An 18,274-nucleotide genomic window follows, 5' to 3' on the forward strand; every position below is an offset into this window, starting at 1 on the left:
TTTTCATGGAAAAAACAAGGTTTCATGAATGGTCAAAATTTTCACCAGAATCACATACCGCGGGTCTACGTTTTTTTCTGATTTGGGTCAAAAATTGAAAAGTGCTTTTTGTCACGTTTCTGAGCAAAATTTGGCCCAATTTACCATGCCCATGCATTTTCCCACTCGTTTGAGTAATTTGTCATGGAAAAAACAAGGTTTCATGAATGGTCAAAATTTTCACCAGAATCACATTCCGCGGGTCTACTTTTTTTTCTGATTTGGGTCAAAAATTGAAAAGTGCTTTTTGTCACGTTTCTGAGCAAAATTTGGCCCAATTTACCATGCCCATGCATTGTCCCACTTGTTTGAGTAATTTTTCATGGAAAAAACAAGGTTTCATGAATGGTCAAAATTTTCACCAGAATCACATACCGCGGGTCTACGTTTTTTTCTGATTTGGGTAAAAAATTGAAAAGTGCTTTTTGTCACATTTCTGAGCAAAATTTGGCCCAATTTACCATGCCCATGCATTTTCCCACTCGTTTGAGTAATTTTTCATGGAAAAAACAAGGTTTCATGAATGGTCAAAATTTTCACCAGAATCACATACCGCGGGTCTACGTTTTTTTCTGATTTGGGTCAAAAATTGAAAAGTGCTTTTTGTCACGTTTCTGAGCAAAATTTGGCCCAATTTACCATGCCCATGCATTTTCCCACTCGTTTGAGTAATTTGTCATGGAAAAAACAAGGTTTCATGAATGGTCAAAATTTTCACCAGAATCACATACCGCGGGTCTAAGTTTATTTCTGATTTGGGTCAAAAATTGAAAAGTGCTTTTTGTCACATTTCTGAGCAAAATTTGGCCCAATTTACCATGCCCATGCATTTTCCCACTTGTTTGAGTAATTTTTCATGGAAAAAACAAGGTTTCATGAATGGTCAAAATTTTAACCAGAATCACATACCGCGGGTCTACGTTTTTTTCTGATTTGGGTCAAAAATTTAAAAGTGCTTTTTGTCACGTTTCTGAGCAAAATTTGGCCCAATTTACCATGCCCATGCATTTCCCCACTCGTTTGAGTAATTTTTCATGGAAAAAACAAGGTTTCATGAATGGTCAAAATTTTCACCAGAATCACATACCACGGGTCTACGTTTTTATCTGATTTGGGTAAAAAATTGAAAAGTGCTTTTTGTCACATTTCTGAGCAAAATTTGGCCCAATTTACAATGCCCATGCATTTTCCCACTTGTTTGAGTAATTTTTCATGGAAAAAACATGGTTTCATGAATGGTCAAAATTTTCACCAGAATCACATACCGCGGGTCTACGTTTTTTTCTGATTTGGGTCAAAAATTGAAAAGTGCTTTTTGTCACGTTTCTGAGCAAAATTTGGCCCAATTTACCATGCCCATGCATTTTCCCACTCGTTTGAGTAATTTGTCATGGAAAAAACAAGGTTTCACGAATGGTCAAAATTTTCACCAGAATCACATACCGCGGGTCTACTTTTTTTTCTGATTTGGGTCAAAAATTGAAAAGTGCTTTTTGTCACATTTCTGAGCAAAATTTGGCCCAATTTACCTTGCCCATGCATTGTCCCACTTGTTTGAGTAATTTTTCATGGAAAAAACAAGGTTTCATGAATGGTCAAAATTTTCACCAGAATCACATACCGCGGGTCTACGTTTTTTTCTGATTTGGGTCAAAAATTTAAAAGTGCTTTTTGTCACGTTTCTGAGCAAAATTTGGCCCAATTTACCATGCCCATACATTTTCCCACTCGTTTGAGTAATTTTTCATGGAAAAAACAAGGTTTCATGAATGGTCAAAATTTTCACCAGAATCACATACCGCGGGTCTATGTTTTTTTCTGATTTGGGTAAAAAATTGAAAAGTGCTTTTTGTCACGTTTCTGAGCAAAATTTGGCCCAATTTACCATGCCCATGCATTGTCCCGCTTGTTTGAGTAATTTTTCATGGAAAAAACATGGTTTCATGAATGGTCAAAATTTTCACCAGAATCACATACCGCGCGGGTCTACGTTTTTTTCTGATTTGGGACAAAAATTGAAAAGTGCTTTTTGTCACATTTCTGAGCAAAATTTGGCCCAATTTACCATGCCCATGCATTTTCCCACTCGTTTGAGTAATTTTTCATGGAAAAAACAAGGTTTCATGAATGGTCAAAATTTTCACCAGAATCACATACCGCGGGTCTACGTTTTTTTCTGATTTGGGTCAAAAATTGAAAAGTGCTTTTTGTCACGTTTCTGAGCAAAATTTGGCCCAATTTACCATGCCAATGCATTTTCCCACTCGTTTGAGTAATTTTTCATGGAAAAAACAAGGTTTCATGAATGGTCAAAATTTTCACCAGAATCACATACCGCGGGTCTACGTTTTTTTCTGATTTGGGTCAAAAATTGAAAAGTGCTTTTTGTCACGTTTCTGAGCAAAATTTGGCCCAATTTACCATGCCCATGCATTTTCCCACTCGTTTGAGTAATTTGTCATGGAAAAAACAAGGTTTCATGAATGGTCAAAATTTTCACCAGAATCACATTCCGCGGGTCTACTTTTTTTTCTGATTTGGGTCAAAAATTGAAAAGTGCTTTTTGTCACATTTCTGAGCAAAATTTGGCCCAATTTACCTTGCCCATGCATTGTCCCACTTGTTTGAGTAATTTTTCATGGAAAAAACAAGGTTTCATGAATGGTCAAAATTTTCACCAGAATCACATACCGCGGGTCTACGTTTTTTTCTGATTTGGGTCAAAAATTTAAAAGTGCTTTTTGTCACGTTTCTGAGCAAAATTTGGCCCAATTTACCAGGCCCATACATTTTCCCACTCGTTTGAGTAATTTTTCATGGAAAAAACAAGGTTTCATGAATGGTCAAAATTTTCACCAGAATCACATACCGCGGGTCTAAGTTTATTTCTGATTTGGGTCAAAAATTGAAAAGTGCTTTTTGTCACGTTTCTGAGCAAAATTTGGCCCAATTTACCATGCCCATGCATTTTCCCGCTGGTTTGAGTAATTTTTCATGGAAAAAACAAGGTTTCATGAATGGTCAAAATTTTCACCAGAATCACATACCGCGGGTCTACGTTTTCTTCTGATTTGGGACAAAAATTAAAAAATGCTTTTTGTCACATTTCTGAGCAAAATTTGGCCCAATTTACCATGCCCATGCATTTTCCCACTTGTTTGAGTAATTTTTCATGGAAAAAAACAAGGTTTCATGAATGGTCAAAATTTTCACCAGAATCACATACCGCGGGTCTACGTTTTATTCTGATTTGGGTCAAAAATTGAAAAGTGCTTTTTGTCACGTTTCTGAGCAAAATTTGGCCCAATTTACCATGCCCATGCATTTTCCCACTCGTTTGAGTAATTTTTCATGGAAAAAACAAGGTTTCATTATTGGTCAAAATTTTCACCAGAATCACATACCGCGGGTCTACGTTTTTTTCTGATTTGGGACAAAAATTGAAAAGTGCTTTGTGTCACATTTCTGAGCAAAATTTGGCCCAATTTACCATGCCCATGCATTTTCCCACTTGTTTGAGTAATTTTTCATGGAAAAAACAAGGTTTCATGAATGGTCAAAATTTTCACCAGAATCACATACCGCGGGTCTACGTTTTTTTCTGATTTGGGTCAAAAATTGAAAAGTGCTTTTTGTCACGTTTCTCAGCAAAATTTGGCCCAATTTACCATGCCCAATGCATTTTCCCACTCGTTTGAGTTATTTGTCATGGAAAAAACAAGGTTTCATGATTGGTCAAAATTTTCACCAGAATCACATACCACGGGTCTACGTTTTTATCTGATTTGGGTAAAAAATTGAAAAGTGCTTTTTGTCACATTTCTGAGCAAAATTTGGCCCAATTTACCATGCCCATGCATTTTCCCACTTGTTTGAGTAATTTGTCATGGAAAAAACAAGGTTTCATGAATGGTCAAAATTTTCACCAGAATCACATACCGCGGGTCTACGTTTTTTTCTGATTTGGGTAAAAAATTGAAAAGTGCTTTTTGTCACGTTTCTGAGCAAAATTTGGCCCAATTTACCATGCCCATGCATTGTCCCGCTTGTTTGAGTAATTTTTCATGAAAAAACATGGTTTCATGAATGGTCAAAATTTTCACCAGAATCACATACCGCGGGTCTACGTTTTTTTCTGATTTGGGACAAAAATTGAAAAGCGCTTTTTGTCACATTTCTGAGCAAAATTTGGCCCAATTTACCATGCCCATGCATTTTCCCACTTGTTTGAGTAATTTTTCATGGAAAAAACAAGGTTTCATGAATGGTCAAAATTTTCACCAGAATCACATACCGCGGGTCTACGTTTTTTTCTGATTTGGGTCAAAAATTTAAAAGTGCTTTTTGTCACATTTCTGAGCAAAATTTGGCCCAATTTACCATGCCCATGCATTTTCCCACTCGTTTGAGTAATTTTTCATGGAAAAAACAAGGTTTCATGAATGGTCAAAATTTTCACCAGAATCACATACCGCGGGTCTACGTTTTTTTCTGATTTGGGTCAAAAATTGAAAAGTGCTTTTTGTCACGTTTCTGAGCAAAATTTGGCCCAATTTACCATGCCCATGCATTTTCCCACTCGTTTGAGTAATTTGTCATGGAAAAAACAAGGTTTCATGAATGGTCAAAATTTTCACCAGAATCACATACCGCGGGTCTAAGTTTATTTCTGATTTGGGTCAAAAATTGAAAAGTGCTTTTTGTCACATTTCTGAGCAAAATTTGGCCCAATTTACCATGCCCATGCATTTTCCCACTTGTTTGAGTAATTTTTCATGGAAAAAACAAGGTTTCATGAATGGTCAAAATTTTAACCAGAATCACATACCGCGGGTCTACGTTTTTTTCTGATTTGGGTCAAAAATTTAAAAGTGCTTTTTGTCACGTTTCTGAGCAAAATTTGGCCCAATTTACCATGCCCATGCATTTCCCCACTCGTTTGAGTAATTTTTCATGGAAAAAACAAGGTTTCATGAATGGTCAAAATTTTCACCAGAATCACATACCACGGGTCTACGTTTTTATCTGATTTGGGTAAAAAATTGAAAAGTGCTTTTTGTCACATTTCTGAGCAAAATTTGGCCCAATTTACAATGCCCATGCATTTTCCCACTTGTTTGAGTAATTTTTCATGGAAAAAACATGGTTTCATGAATGGTCAAAATTTTCACCAGAATCACATACCGCGGGTCTACGTTTTTTTCTGATTTGGGTCAAAAATTGAAAAGTGCTTTTTGTCACGTTTCTGAGCAAAATTTGGCCCAATTTACCATGCCCATGCATTTTCCCACTCGTTTGAGTAATTTGTCATGGAAAAAACAAGGTTTCACGAATGGTCAAAATTTTCACCAGAATCACATACCGCGGGTCTACTTTTTTTTCTGATTTGGGTCAAAAATTGAAAAGTGCTTTTTGTCACATTTCTGAGCAAAATTTGGCCCAATTTACCTTGCCCATGCATTGTCCCACTTGTTTGAGTAATTTTTCATGGAAAAAACAAGGTTTCATGAATGGTCAAAATTTTCACCAGAATCACATACCGCGGGTCTACGTTTTTTTCTGATTTGGGTCAAAAATTTAAAAGTGCTTTTTGTCACGTTTCTGAGCAAAATTTGGCCCAATTTACCATGCCCATACATTTTCCCACTCGTTTGAGTAATTTTTCATGGAAAAAACAAGGTTTCATGAATGGTCAAAATTTTCACCAGAATCACATACCGCGGGTCTATGTTTTTTTCTGATTTGGGTAAAAAATTGAAAAGTGCTTTTTGTCACGTTTCTGAGCAAAATTTGGCCCAATTTACCATGCCCATGCATTGTCCCGCTTGTTTGAGTAATTTTTCATGGAAAAAACATGGTTTCATGAATGGTCAAAATTTTCACCAGAATCACATACCGCGCGGGTCTACGTTTTTTTCTGATTTGGGACAAAAATTGAAAAGTGCTTTTTGTCACATTTCTGAGCAAAATTTGGCCCAATTTACCATGCCCATGCATTTTCCCACTCGTTTGAGTAATTTTTCATGGAAAAAACAAGGTTTCATGAATGGTCAAAATTTTCACCAGAATCACATACCGCGGGTCTACGTTTTTTTCTGATTTGGGTCAAAAATTGAAAAGTGCTTTTTGTCACGTTTCTGAGCAAAATTTGGCCCAATTTACCATGCCAATGCATTTTCCCACTCGTTTGAGTAATTTTTCATGGAAAAAACAAGGTTTCATGAATGGTCAAAATTTTCACCAGAATCACATACCGCGGGTCTACGTTTTTTTCTGATTTGGGTCAAAAATTGAAAAGTGCTTTTTGTCACGTTTCTGAGCAAAATTTGGCCCAATTTACCATGCCCATGCATTTTCCCACTCGTTTGAGTAATTTGTCATGGAAAAAACAAGGTTTCATGAATGGTCAAAATTTTCACCAGAATCACATTCCGAGGGTCTACTTTTTTTTCTGATTTGGGTCAAAAATTGAAAAGTGCTTTTTGTCACATTTCTGAGCAAAATTTGGCCCAATTTACCTTGCCCATGCATTGTCCCACTTGTTTGAGTAATTTTTCATGGAAAAAACAAGGTTTCATGAATGGTCAAAATTTTCACCAGAATCACATACCGCGGGTCTACGTTTTTTTCTGATTTGGGTCAAAAATTTAAAAGTGCTTTTTGTCACGTTTCTGAGCAAAATTTGGCCCAATTTACCATGCCCATACATTTTCCCACTCGTTTGAGTAATTTTTCATGGAAAAAACAAGGTTTCATGAATGGTCAAAATTTTCACCAGAATCACATACCGCGGGTCTACGTTTTTTTCTGATTTGGGACAAAAATTGAAAAGTGCTTTGTGTCACATTTCTGAGCAAAATTTGGCCCAATTTACCATGCCCATGCATTTTCCCACTTGTTTGAGTAATTTTTCATGGAAAAAACAAGGTTTCATGAATGGTCAAAATTTTCACCAGAATCACATACCGCGGGTCTACGTTTTTTTCTGATTTGGGTCAAAAATTGAAAAGTGCTTTTTGTCACGTTTCTCAGCAAAATTTGGCCCAATTTACCATGCCCAATGCATTTTCCCACTCGTTTGAGTTATTTGTCATGGAAAAAACAAGGTTTCATGATTGGTCAAAATTTTCACCAGAATCACATACCACGGGTCTACGTTTTTATCTGATTTGGGTAAAAAATTGAAAAGTGCTTTTTGTCACATTTCTGAGCAAAATTTGGCCCAATTTACCATGCCCATGCATTTTCCCACTTGTTTGAGTAATTTGTCATGGAAAAAACAAGGTTTCATGAATGGTCAAAATTTTCACCAGAATCACATACCGCGGGTCTACGTTTTTTTCTGATTTGGGTAAAAAATTGAAAAGTGCTTTTTGTCACGTTTCTGAGCAAAATTTGGCCCAATTTACCATGCCCATGCATTGTCCCGCTTGTTTGAGTAATTTTTCATGAAAAAACATGGTTTCATGAATGGTCAAAATTTTCACCAGAATCACATACCGCGGGTCTACGTTTTTTTCTGATTTGGGACAAAAATTGAAAAGCGCTTTTTGTCACATTTCTGAGCAAAATTTGGCCCAATTTACCATGCCCATGCATTTTCCCACTTGTTTGAGTAATTTTTCATGGAAAAAACAAGGTTTCATGAATGGTCAAAATTTTCACCAGAATCACATACCGCGGGTCTACGTTTTTTTCTGATTTGGGTCAAAAATTTAAAAGTGCTTTTTGTCACATTTCTGAGCAAAATTTGGCCCAATTTACCATGCCCATGCATTTTCCCACTCGTTTGAGTAATTTTTCATGGAAAAAACAAGGTTTCATGAATGGTCAAAATTTTCACCAGAATCACATACCGCGGGTCTACGTTTTTTTCTGATTTGGGTCAAAAATTGAAAAGTGCTTTTTGTCACGTTTCTGAGCAAAATTTGGCCCAATTTACCATGCCCATGCATTTTCCCACTCGTTTGAGTAATTTGTCATGGAAAAAACAAGGTTTCATGAATGGTCAAAATTTTCACCAGAATCACATACCGCGGGTCTAAGTTTATTTCTGATTTGGGTCAAAAATTGAAAAGTGCTTTTTGTCACATTTCTGAGCAAAATTTGGCCCAATTTACCATGCCCATGCATTTTCCCACTTGTTTGAGTAATTTTTCATGGAAAAAACAAGGTTTCATGAATGGTCAAAATTTTAACCAGAATCACATACCGCGGGTCTACGTTTTTTTCTGATTTGGGTCAAAAATTTAAAAGTGCTTTTTGTCACGTTTCTGAGCAAAATTTGGCCCAATTTACCATGCCCATGCATTTCCCCACTCGTTTGAGTAATTTTTCATGGAAAAAACAAGGTTTCATGAATGGTCAAAATTTTCACCAGAATCACATACCACGGGTCTACGTTTTTATCTGATTTGGGTAAAAAATTGAAAAGTGCTTTTTGTCACATTTCTGAGCAAAATTTGGCCCAATTTACAATGCCCATGCATTTTCCCACTTGTTTGAGTAATTTTTCATGGAAAAAACATGGTTTCATGAATGGTCAAAATTTTCACCAGAATCACATACCGCGGGTCTACGTTTTTTTCTGATTTGGGTCAAAAATTGAAAAGTGCTTTTTGTCACGTTTCTGAGCAAAATTTGGCCCAATTTACCATGCCCATGCATTTTCCCACTCGTTTGAGTAATTTGTCATGGAAAAAACAAGGTTTCACGAATGGTCAAAATTTTCACCAGAATCACATACCGCGGGTCTACTTTTTTTTCTGATTTGGGTCAAAAATTGAAAAGTGCTTTTTGTCACATTTCTGAGCAAAATTTGGCCCAATTTACCTTGCCCATGCATTGTCCCACTTGTTTGAGTAATTTTTCATGGAAAAAACAAGGTTTCATGAATGGTCAAAATTTTCACCAGAATCACATACCGCGGGTCTACGTTTTTTTCTGATTTGGGTCAAAAATTTAAAAGTGCTTTTTGTCACGTTTCTGAGCAAAATTTGGCCCAATTTACCATGCCCATACATTTTCCCACTCGTTTGAGTAATTTTTCATGGAAAAAACAAGGTTTCATGAATGGTCAAAATTTTCACCAGAATCACATACCGCGGGTCTATGTTTTTTTCTGATTTGGGTAAAAAATTGAAAAGTGCTTTTTGTCACGTTTCTGAGCAAAATTTGGCCCAATTTACCATGCCCATGCATTGTCCCGCTTGTTTGAGTAATTTTTCATGGAAAAAACATGGTTTCATGAATGGTCAAAATTTTCACCAGAATCACATACCGCGCGGGTCTACGTTTTTTTCTGATTTGGGACAAAAATTGAAAAGTGCTTTTTGTCACATTTCTGAGCAAAATTTGGCCCAATTTACCATGCCCATGCATTTTCCCACTCGTTTGAGTAATTTTTCATGGAAAAAACAAGGTTTCATGAATGGTCAAAATTTTCACCAGAATCACATACCGCGGGTCTACGTTTTTTTCTGATTTGGGTCAAAAATTGAAAAGTGCTTTTTGTCACGTTTCTGAGCAAAATTTGGCCCAATTTACCATGCCAATGCATTTTCCCACTCGTTTGAGTAATTTTTCATGGAAAAAACAAGGTTTCATGAATGGTCAAAATTTTCACCAGAATCACATACCGCGGGTCTACGTTTTTTTCTGATTTGGGTCAAAAATTGAAAAGTGCTTTTTGTCACGTTTCTGAGCAAAATTTGGCCCAATTTACCATGCCCATGCATTTTCCCACTCGTTTGAGTAATTTGTCATGGAAAAAACAAGGTTTCATGAATGGTCAAAATTTTCACCAGAATCACATTCCGAGGGTCTACTTTTTTTTCTGATTTGGGTCAAAAATTGAAAAGTGCTTTTTGTCACATTTCTGAGCAAAATTTGGCCCAATTTACCTTGCCCATGCATTGTCCCACTTGTTTGAGTAATTTTTCATGGAAAAAACAAGGTTTCATGAATGGTCAAAATTTTCACCAGAATCACATACCGCGGGTCTACGTTTTTTTCTGATTTGGGTCAAAAATTTAAAAGTGCTTTTTGTCACGTTTCTGAGCAAAATTTGGCCCAATTTACCATGCCCATACATTTTCCCACTCGTTTGAGTAATTTTTCATGGAAAAAACAAGGTTTCATGAATGGTCAAAATTTTCACCAGAATCACATACCGCGGGTCTAAGTTTATTTCTGATTTGGGTCAAAAATTGAAAAGTGCTTTTTGTCACGTTTCTGAGCAAAATTTGGCCCAATTTACCATGCCCATGCATTTTCCCGCTGGTTTGAGTAATTTTTCATGGAAAAAACAAGGTTTCATGAATGGTCAAAATTTTCACCAGAATCACATACCGCGGGTCTACGTTTTCTTCTGATTTGGGACAAAAATTGAAAAGTGCTTTTTGTCACATTTCTGAGCAAAATTTGGCCCAATTTACCATGCCCATGCATTTTCCCACTTGTTTGAGTAATTTTTCATGGAAAAAACAAGGTTTCATGAATGGTCAAAATTTTCACCAGAATCACATACCGCGGGTCTACGTTTTATTCTGATTTGGGTCAAAAATTGAAAAGTGCTTTTTGTCACGTTTCTGAGCAAAATTTGGCCCAATTTACCATGCCCATGCATTTTCCCACTCGTTTGAGTAATTTTTCATGGAAAAAACAAGGTTTCATGAATGGTCAAAATTTTCACCAGAATCACATACCGCGGGTCTACGTTTTTTTCTGATTTGGGACAAAAATTGAAAAGTGCTTTGTGTCACATTTCTGAGCAAAATTTGGCCCAATTTACCATGCCCATGCATTTTCCCACTTGTTTGAGTAATTTTTCATGGAAAAAACAAGGTTTCATGAATGGTCAAAATTTTCACCAGAATCACATACCGCGGGTCTACGTTTTTTTCTGATTTGGGTCAAAAATTGAAAAGTGCTTTTTGTCACGTTTCTCAGCAAAATTTGGCCCAATTTACCATGCCCATGCATTTTCCCACTCGTTTGAGTTATTTGTCATGGAAAAAACAAGGTTTCATGATTGGTCAAAATTTTCACCAGAATCACATACCACGGGTCTACGTTTTTATCTGATTTGGGTAAAAAATTGAAAAGTGCTTTTTGTCACATTTCTGAGCAAAATTTGGCCCAATTTACCATGCCCATGCATTTTCCCACTTGTTTGAGTAATTTGTCATGGAAAAAACAAGGTTTCATGAATGGTCAAAATTTTCACCAGAATCACATACCGCGGGTCTACGTTTTTTTCTGATTTGGGTAAAAAATTGAAAAGTGCTTTTTGTCACGTTTCTGAGCAAAATTTGGCCCAATTTACCATGCCCATGCATTGTCCCGCTTGTTTGAGTAATTTTTCATGGAAAAAACATGGTTTCATGAATGGTCAAAATTTTCACCAGAATCACATACCGCGGGTCTACGTTTTTTTCTGATTTGGGACAAAAATTGAAAAGCGCTTTTTGTCACATTTCTGAGCAAAATTTGGCCCAATTTACCATGCCCATGCATTTTCCCACTTGTTTGAGTAATTTTTCATGGAAAAAACAAGGTTTCATGAATGGTCAAAATTTTCACCAGAATCACATTCCGCGGGTCTACTTTTTTTTCTGATTTGGGTCAAAAATTGAAAAGTGCTTTTTGTCACATTTCTGAGCAAAATTTGGCCCAAATTTACCATGCCCATGCATTTTCCCACTTGTTTGAGTAATTTTTCATGGAAAAAACAAGGTTTCATGAATGGTCAAAATTTTCACCAGAATCACATACAGCGGGTCTACGTTTTTTTCTGATTTGGGTAAAAAATTGAAAAGTGCTTTTTGTCACGTTTCTGAGCAAAATTTGGCCCAATTTACCATGCCCATGCATTGTCCCGCTTGTTTGAGTAATTTTTCATGGAAAAAACATGGTTTCATGAATGGTCAAAATTTTCACCAGAATCACATACCGCGGGTCTACGTTTTTTTCTGATTTGGGACAAAAATTGAAAAGTGCTTTTTGTCACATTTCTGAGCAAAATTTGGCCCAAATTTACCATGCCCATGCATTTTCCCACTTGTTTGAGTAATTTTTCATGGAAAAAACAAGGTTTCATGAATGGTCAAAATTTTCACCAGAATCACATACCGCGGGTCTACGTTTTTTTCTGATTTGGGTCAAAAATTGAAAAGTGCTTTTTGTCACGTTTCTGAGCAAAATTTGGCCCAATTTACCATGCCCATGCATTTTCCCACTCGTTTGAGTAATTTGTCATGGAAAAAACAAGGTTTCATGAATGGTCAAAATTTTCACCAGAATCACATTCCGCGGGTCTACTTTTTTTTCTGATTTGGGTCAAAAATTGAAAAGTGCTTTTTGTCACATTTCTGAGCAAAATTTGGCCCAATTTACCATGCCCATGCATTGTCCCACTTGTTTGAGTAATTTTTCATGGAAAAAACAAGGTTTCATGAATGGTCAAAATTTTCACCAGAATCACATACCGCGGGTCTACGTTTTTTTCTGATTTTGGGTCAAAAATTGAAAAGTGCTTTTTGTCACGTTTCTGAGCAAAATTTGGCCCAATTTACCATGCCCATACATTTTCCCACTCGTTTGAGTAATTTTTCATGGAAAAAACAAGGTTTCATGAATGGTCAAAATTTTCACCAGAATCACATACCGCGGGTCTACGTTTTTTTCTGATTTGGGACAAAAATTGAAAAGTGCTTTTTGTCACATTTCTGAGCAAAATTTGGCCCAATTTACCATGTCCATGCATTTTCCCACTCGTTTGAGTAATTTTTCATGGAAAAAACAAGGTTTCATGAATGGTCAAAATTTTCACCAGAATCACATACCGCGGGTCTACGTTTTTTTCTGATTTTGGGTCAAAAATTGAAAAGTGCTTTTTGTCACGTTTCTGAGCAAAATTTGGCCCAATTTACCATGCCCATACATTTTCCCACTCGTTTGAGTAATTTTTCATGGAAAAAACAAGGTTTCATGAATGGTCAAAATTTTCACCAGAATCACATACCGCGGGTCTACGTTTTTTTCTGATTTGGGTCAAAAATTGAAAAGTGCTTTTTGTCACGTTTCTGAGCAAAATTTGGCCCAATTTACCATGTCCATGCATTTTCCCACTCGTTTGAGTAATTTTTCATGGAAAAAACAAGGTTTCATGAATGGTCAAAATTTTCACCAGAATCACATACCGCGGGTCTACGTTTTTTTCTGATTTGGGACAAAAATTGAAAAGTGCTTTGTGTCACATTTCTGAGCAAAATTTGGCCCAATTTACCATGCCCATGCATTTTCCCACTTGTTTGAGTAATTTTTCATGGAAAAAACAAGGTTTCATGAATGGTCAAAATTTTCACCAGAATCACATACCGCGGGTCTACGTTTTTTTCTGATTTGGGTCAAAAATTGAAAAGTGCTTTTTGTCACGTTTCTCAGCAAAATTTGGCCCAATTTACCATGCCCATGCATTTTCCCACTCGTTTGAGTAATTTGTCATGGAAAAAACAAGGTTTCATGAATGGTCAAAATTTTCACCAGAATCACATTCCGCGGGTCTACGTTTTTTTCTGATTTGGGTCAAAAATTGAAAAGTGCTTTTTGTCATGTTTCTGAGCAAAATTTGGCCCAATTTACCATGCCCATGCATTTCCCCACTCGTTTGAGTAATTTTTCATGGAAAAAACAAGGTTTCATGAATGGTCAAAATTTTCACCAGAATCACATACCACGGGTCTACGTTTTTATCTGATTTGGGTAAAAAATTGAAAAGTGCTTTTTGTCACATTTCTGAGCAAAATTTGGCCCAATTTACCATGCCCATGCATTTTCCCACTTGTTTGAGTAATTTGTCATGGAAAAAACAAGGTTTCATGAATGGTCAAAATTTTCACCAGAATCACATACCGCGGGTCTACGTTTTTTTCTGATTTGGGTCAAAAATTGAAAAGTGCCTTTTGTCACGTTTCTGAGCAAAATTTGGCCCAATTTACCATGCCCATACATTTTCCCACTCGTTTGAGTAATTTGTCATGGAAAAAACAAGGTTTCACGAATGGTCAAAATTTTCACCAGAATCACATTCCGCGGGTCTACTTTTTTTTCTGATTTGGGTCAAAAATTGAAAAGTGCTTTTTGTCACATTTCTGAGCAAAATTTGGCCCAATTTACCATGCCCATGCATTGTCCCACTTGTTTGAGTAATTTTTCATGGAAAAAACAAGGTTTCATGAATGGTCAAAATTTTCACCAGAATCACATACCGCGGGTCTACGTTTTTTTCTGATTTGGGTCAAAAATTTAAAAGTGCTTTTTGTCACGTTTCTGAGCAAAATTTGGCCCAATTTACCATGCCCATACATTTTCCCACTCGTTTGAGTAATTTTTCATGGAAAAAACAAGGTTTCATGAATGGTCAAAATTTTCACCAGAATCACATACCGCGGGTCTACGTTTTTTTCTGATTTGGGTAAAAAATTGAAAAGTGCTTTTTGTCACGTTTCTGAGCAAAATTTAGCCCAATTTACCATGCCCATGCATTGTCCCGCTTGTTTGAGTAATTTTTCATGGAAAAAACATGGTTTCATGAATGGTCAAAATTTTCACCAGAATCACATACCGCGGGTCTACGTTTTTTTCTGATTTGGGACAAAAATTGAAAAGTGCTTTTTGTCACATTTCTGAGCAAAATTTGGCCCAATTTACCATGCCCATACATTTTCCCACTCGTTTGAGTAATTTTTCATGGAAAAAACAAGGTTTCATGAATGGTCAAAATTTTCACCAGAATCACATACCGCGGGTCTACGTTTTTTTCTGATTTGGGTAAAAAATTGAAAAGTGCTTTTTGTCACGTTTCTGAGCAAAATTTAGCCCAATTTACCATGCCCATGCATTGTCCCGCTTGTTTGAGTAATTTTTCATGGAAAAAACATGGTTTCATGAATGGTCAAAATTTTCACCAGAATCACATACCGCGGGTCTACGTTTTTTTCTGATTTGGGTCAAAAATTGAAAAGTGCTTTTTGTCACGTTTCTGAGCAAAATTTGGCCCAATTTACCATGCCCATGCATTTTCCCACTCGTTTGAGTAATTTGTCATGGAAAAAACAAGGTTTCATGAATGGTCAAAATTTTCACCAGAATCACATTCCGCGGGTCTACTTTTTTTTCTGATTTGGGTCAAAAATTGAAAAGTGCTTTTTGTCACATTTCTGAGCAAAATTTGGCCCAATTTACCATGCCCATGCATTGTCCCACTTGTTTGAGTAATTTTTCATGGAAAAAACAAGGTTTCATGAATGGTCAAAATTTTCACCAGAATCACATACCGCGAGTCTACGTTTTTTTCTGATTTGGGTCAAAAATTGAAAAGTGCTTTTTGTCATGTTTCTCAGCAAAATTTGGCCCAATTTACCATGCCCATGCATTTTCCCACTCGTTTGAGTAATTTGTCATGGAAAAAACAAGGTTTCATGAATGGTCAAAATTTTCACCAGAATCACATTCCGCGGGTCTACGTTTTTTTCTGATTTGGGTCAAAAATTGAAAAGTGCTTTTTGTCACGTTTCTGAGCAAAATTTGGCCCAATTTACCATGCCCATACATTTTCCCACTCAATTGAGTAATTTGTCATGGAAAAAACAAGGTTTCATGAATGGTCAAAATTTTCACCAGAATCACATTCCGCGGGTCTACGTTTTTTTCTGATTTGGGTCAAAAATTGAAAAGTGCTTTTTGTCATGTTTCTGAGCAAAATTTGGCCCAATTTACCATGCCCATGCATTTCCCCACTCGTTTGAGTAATTTTTCATGGAAAAAACAAGGTTTCATGAATGGTCAAAATTTTCACCAGAATCACATACCACGGGTCTACGTTTTTATCTGATTTGGGTAAAAAATTGAAAAGTGCTTTTTGTCACATTTCTGAGCAAAATTTGGCCCAATTTACCATGCCCATGCATTTTCCCACTTGTTTGAGTAATTTGTCATGGAAAAAACAAGGTTTCATGAATGGTCAAAATTTTCACCAGAATCACATACCACGGGTCTACGTTTTTTTCTGATTTGGGTCAAAAATTGAAAAGTGCCTTTTGTCACGTTTCTGAGCAAAATTTGGCCCAATTTACCATGCCCATACATTTTCCCACTCGTTTGAGTAATTTGTCATGGAAAAAACAAGGTTTCACGAATGGTCAAAATTTTCACCTGAATCACATTCCGCGGGTCTACTTTTTTTCTGATTTGGGTCAAAAATTGAAAAGTGCTTTTTGTCACATTTCTGAGCAAAATTTGGCCCAATTTACCATGCCCATGCATTGTCCCACTTGTTTGAGTAATTTTTCATGGAAAAAACAAGGTTTCATGAATGGTCAAAATTTTCACCAGAATCACATACCGCGGGTCTACGTTTTTTTCTGATTTGGGTCAAAAATTTAAAAGTGCTTTTTGTCACGTTTCTGAGCAAAATTTGGCCCAATTTACCATGCCCATACATTTTCCCACTCGTTTGAGTAATTTTTCATGGAAAAAACAAGGTTTCATGAATGGTCAAAATTTTCACCAGAATCACATACCGCGGGTCTAAGTTTTTTTCTGATTTGGGTAAAAAATTGAAAAGTGCTTTTTGTCACGTTTCTGAGCAAAATTTAGCCCAATTTACCATGCCCATGCATTGTCCCGCTTGTTTGAGTAATTTTTCATGGAAAAAACATGGTTTCATGAATGGTCAAAATTTTCACCAGAATCACATACCGCGGGTCTACGTTTTTTTCTGATTTGGGACAAAAATTGAAAAGTGCTTTTTGTCACATTTCTGAGCAAAATTTGGCCCAATTTACCATGCCCATACATTTTCCCACTCGTTTGAGTAATTTTTCATGGAAAAAACAAGGTTTCATGAATGGTCAAAATTTTCACCAGAATCACATACCGCGGGTCTACGTTTTTTTCTGATTTGGGTAAAAAATTGAAAAGTGCTTTTTGTCACGTTTCTGAGCAAAATTTAGCCCAATTTACCATGCCCATGCATTGTCCTGCTTGTTTGAGTAATTTTTCATGGAAAAAACATGGTTTCATGAATGGTCAAAATTTTCACCAGAATCACATACCGCGGGTCTACGTTTTTTTCTGATTTGGGACAAAAATTGAAAAGTGCTTTTTGTCACATTTCTGAGCAAAATTTGGCCCAAATTTACCATGCCCATGCATTTTCCCACTTGTTTGAGTAATTTTTCATGGAAAAAACAAGGTTTCATGAATGGTCAAAATTTTCACCAGAATCACATACCGCGGGTCTACGTTTTTTTCTGATTTGGGTCAAAAATTGAAAAGTGCTTTTTGTCACGTTTCTGAGCAAAATTTGGCCCAATTTACCATGCCCATGCATTTTCCCACTCGTTTGAGTAATTTGTCATGGAAAAAACAAGGTTTCATGAATGGTCAAAATTTTCACCAGAATCACATTCCGCGGGTCTACTTTTTTTTCTGATTTGGGTCAAAAATTGAAAAGTGCTTTTTGTCACATTTCTGAGCAAAATTTGGCCCAATTTACCATGCCCATGCATTGTCCCACTTGTTTGAGTAATTTTTCATGGAAAAAACAAGGTTTCATGAATGGTCAAAATTTTCACCAGAATCACATACCACGGGTCTACGTTTTTATCTGATTTGGGTAAAAAATTGAAAAGTGCTTTTTGTCACATTTCTGAGCAAAATTTGGCCCAATTTACCATGCCCATGCATTTTCCCACTTGTTTGAGTAATTTGTCATGGAAAAAACAAGGTTTCATGAATGGTCAAAATTTTCACCAGAATCACATACCACGGGTCTACGTTTTTTTCTGATTTGGGTCAAAAATTGAAAAGTGCCTTTTGTCACGTTTCTGAGCAAAATTTGGCCCAATTTACCATGCCCATACATTTTCCCACTCGTTTGAGTAATTTGTCATGGAAAAAACAAGGTTTCACGAATGGTCAAAATTTTCACCTGAATCACATTCCGCGGGTCTACTTTTTTTTCTGATTTGGGTCAAAAATTGAAAAGTGCTTTTTGTCACATTTCTGAGCAAAATTTGGCCCAATTTACCATGCCCATGCATTGTCCCACTTGTTTGAGTAATTTTTCATGGAAAAAACAAGGTTTCATGAATGGTCAAAATTTTCACCAGAATCACATACCGCGGGTCTACGTTTTTTTCTGATTTGGGTCAAAAATTTAAAAGTGCTT

The sequence above is a fragment of the Astyanax mexicanus genome, chromosome 17, assembly GCF_023375975.1.
Source record: "Astyanax mexicanus isolate ESR-SI-001 chromosome 17, AstMex3_surface, whole genome shotgun sequence".
Lineage (NCBI taxonomy): Eukaryota > Metazoa > Chordata > Actinopteri > Characiformes > Acestrorhamphidae > Astyanax > Astyanax mexicanus.